At 44.2% G+C, this 4077-nt stretch overlaps 1 pseudogene; it reads right to left on the bottom strand.

Annotated features, from left to right (window-relative positions):
* Nucleotides 1–3301: 3301 nt before the first annotated feature.
* On the bottom strand, nucleotides 3302–4058 carry LOC119367703 (annotated as a pseudogene).
* Between the last annotated feature and the right edge of the window lie 19 nt (nucleotides 4059–4077).

The following is a 4077-nucleotide window of genomic DNA, read 5'->3' as shown; positions in this document are numbered from 1 at the left end:
TGCAATGGCCCTGCCTCCGGGCCTTGTGCGTTGTGTGGTGTCCAGGAAGATGCTGACCATGTGTTCTTCCGGTGCTCTTTGGCGCGCTTTGCCTGGAGCACGGTCCGCGAGGCCGTGGGGGTGGATTGGGATCCATGCTCCCACCCAGAGCTCGTGTCATCTTTGTCCTCGGTCCAGGGTTCTTCGCGTCGTGTTATGTGGACAAGTGCGGCGGCCATGTTGTGGGCTTTGTGGCATATTCGTAACAAGTTTACTATTGAGGGTGTGTTCTCCTCTCACCCTGCTGACATAATCTACAAATGCATCTTGTTCTTGCAGCAATGGGCCCCGCTGGGAAGGCAACAGGACTCTGATCGACATCTTCTGGCTCTAGCTCGCCTTCGCTCTGTCTACTCCGCATCGCGAGCCCCGTCGCCTCCTTCCACTGCCTCATAGGGATGGGTGGCCCCTTTTGGAAGTGTTTTCTCCGAGCCTGCGTGCTCTAATGTTGGCTGGACATGCCATGTAATGCACTTTCCCATGCGTCGTTTCGTTTGTGGTGTGTCTAAGACCCCGGGAGACTAGGTCTGTTTATGTTCGTTTGGTCGTTTGGTTGTGCACGCTGCCTAAGTTGAGGGCTTTATTAATTTAAAGTCGGACGTCCCTGACGGCTATGTTCTAAAAAAAATAGTGGTGCATATCTTGGCATCAACTTTTGTGTCACAAAGTTGTCATCGCATACACAATTGCTATCTTGGTTCGTGACATTTTGCATGAGAAAAGAGCTCAAAAGTGAAAGAGCCACCCAAGCTTTTAAGCAAAGAGGAAAGATAAGCAAAGAACTTATGAGCAAGAACCATAGCATTATACTACATTAAGATTATCATACTCGATCATCTTGGATCATAGCACCGAAATACCATACATATAGCATACTTGGGATAGAGATCGTTGCATTTTTTCCTAGTAGGTTGTGCACAAGTTCCGTATCTGCCTATTGTGCAATTGTGCTAGCGTCTCTCTAGTATTGTGCAACAACAGCATTTTCGTGGACTCCACATTTTGGCTCAATTTTGGTTTGCACAATCCCACTTATCTATTTGCGTGTGTGTTTCCGTGTACCACTACTTGCTTGGTATACTTGTTGCATTTGTAAATTTGTGAATCTTTTCCAACATTATTGAAGCTCACTTATAATTGCATCAAATTTTGTGCCACCATCCTAACCAAGCTCCACCATAAGCTTTTACTTGTGTAGGTGTGAGAACCTACAAGAATTGGTACCAATAGTGCTATTTCATTGTCCGCATTTGAGTGAACTTGATTCATCGTCAACATCAGTCAAGGTACATTGGTATAAGTTCTTCTCTTTCTACCACTCACATTTTTCTTGGAATGATGGATAGACCGAGTACGCGTGGTCCCCTTTTTTCTCCACACTTCCTACTGTGCCCTTGTCACCCGCCTTCCATGCAGCCACTCAGAGGCCTGGGTTAACTGCGGGGCATGAATCGAGGAGCGCATGCGCGCATGCAAGGCTAGAGTTGAGGCGATTTGGTAGGAAGAGCCAATCAACTGCATGCAATTAACAATGGCCAGCATCGTATCTCACGTAGAAGCAGGGGCAAATTGGTCCAGAAGTAATCCATTCTTTCCTTGGTATGTGTGCGAGAAGTTATACGCAGAGTAAAAAAAATCGGAGGGAGTACTCTATCCGCTCTGTAAGTTAAGAGGTCTACACATTTTAGGAATTTAGTTTGATCACCTGTTAGACCTGGATTAAGTGGTGAAACTGGAAATTTCAAGTATCAAATTGAAAAACTTGATATCAGCAATACAGTATTCAGGACAACTAAATAGTAGTCTCTATGTTGCCTGAAGTTTTACCAGCTTTCGAGTTTTCCATCTTGATGATGTTTTCACAACGTTTATTAGCCATGTGGATCAAATTTGTCTTGGTACTTGCCGGAATGTTAGTGTACAGCATATTATCCAAGGACACCATTGGAAAATGACTAACTTGGTTTTCTTTTGTTTCAGGGTTATGATATTAGCTTCCTCATAACAAACTACCACTGTGAGGACATGCACAAGCATAAGCTCATAGATTTCATTGTTCAGTTTATGGAGGTAGGTAAAGGTCTAGTAATGAACAGCTGACAGCAAGAGTAAGTTTGGACATGTTTGTAGTTTCTGAAATGTTATCTTACGTGCCTCTATGTAAAATAAGCACTCACAGTTTGTACTGAAATCACAAATGAATCCTTATACAAATAATTTCAGAGTACATCCATCATAAAACGTCTGTGCACCCAGCTTGGCGATTGCCCATAAAGTGTTACCAGTCTTGGAGTGCCCATTTTACACGTGAAGAAGAACAAAATGCAGAAGACTCACAATCATGTTTTCCTTCACAGTAGAGCTAAAAAAATTGCCCATAAAGTGTTGCCAGTCTTGAACATGCTTTGACACACATATGCATCTTCGTGTCGTAGGACATTGACAAGGAGATCAGCGAGCTGAAGCTGTCGGTGAACACACATGGCCGGCTGGTGGCAACCGAGTTCCTAAAGCAGTTCATCTGATCCGACTTCTCATCACGGAAGGACCAACTCTCCATTGGGAGTTTCTCGGCCTCCTCCCTGGAGGTGTAGGGTGCTTTCTCAGGGTAATGAGCTTCTGGAGTACTGGTGCACCCAGTCGATGACAAATGCAAGGAATAGTGTGTGTCCTGCTAGGAGCCATGAGCTGTTAGAAGTGTGGTGCCAGGTTTAACTATGAATGTGTATTCTACTCTACTTATTGTTTGATAGAGGGCAATATATTAGTGTATTAGACATAGGGGAAATGGAGTTCTGCATTCATCAAAGTATATCCTTAATGCCTGGAAATAATCTTTGGAGGTCCGTCTTCCTCATTTTAGTTCTGAATCTTCCTATGTATGAACTGTAATTTCAAGGAATATTTGTGCACTTGTATGGATACAGTACACTGTATGCTACAGAGTACAGACCCATATACCAAGTCCAATAGTATACCATGACTTGAGACTTTCCCATGAAATAATTACTTCAACTGCAACTGATTCATGAAAGCCAATATTAAATCATGTTTGATTTTGTTAGCTGCACCTGCCCTAGTTTGCACTCCATGATTTCCAAATCGTAAGGACATCTCTAATGCAAGGAAAACAGTACTGCAATTGAAAAAGGGAAGTTGTTTTTGGTAAGAAGTGCAACTCTTGAAAAGATGCAAGCCTTCTTAACAAAAAACAATTTTCCTTTTCCAAAAACACGATGACATGTTATACTAGAATACAGTTCAAAATCTCTACGAGAATCGGGGATAAATTACTACATTCCAACACATGGTCTAGTCAGTTCTACAAAGCGCATTCCGAAACCCGATCTTTCTCCCATATCCATCTCACCATCCCTGACATTTTCAGTGCCTCAAAACAAACTACAGAGCACAAAGTACATCCATCCATATCACCATAAGTTAGAGAGGGGAATGAAAGCCAAGAACCACATCAAGAGCCTTGGCTATGAGCGCTTCGAGTTCGAGACAGTTACATGCCGCGGGTCAACCAATTCAGCCTTTGTAGTGAAGCTGGGACAGCAGGATCTGGTTGTCTTCCAGCAGCCGGTCGTACTCGAGGAGCAGCTCTTCAGATTGCTTCTGCAGGGCGTTGACATGGGCCTCTGCATCATACGCTTTCCTGGTGATCCTCGGACTCAGATTTCAGCTTCTTCATGTCCTCGCTCAGCTTGGCCATGTCCTGCTGAAGCTTCTTCATCTCGCTGGCCGATTTCTCCTCCTTCTCGCGCAAGGACAGGTTCTCCATTTGGAGCTTCTCGACCTCTTCCCTGGAGGTGTTGGCTGATTTCCTCAGGGTGATGAGCTTCCGAAGGTAGTGGTGCAACCAGTCGATGACAAACGCGAGGAATAGTGTGTATCCTGCAACGAGCGATGAGCTGTTAGAAGGTTGAAAAAAGATCCGGTATTCCAACTCTGTATCAACATCAATAAAAATGAATGTATTCTGCATTCCTGTCAAACTCCCCCCTCCCGCGCTATATAAACCATAGGCCCGGC

Source organism: Triticum dicoccoides, chromosome 2B (genome assembly GCF_002162155.2).
Source record: "Triticum dicoccoides isolate Atlit2015 ecotype Zavitan chromosome 2B, WEW_v2.0, whole genome shotgun sequence".
Lineage (NCBI taxonomy): Eukaryota > Viridiplantae > Streptophyta > Magnoliopsida > Poales > Poaceae > Triticum > Triticum dicoccoides.
Note: the sequence above shows the minus strand (reverse complement) of the source record. Positions and strands in the feature narration are given on the sequence as shown.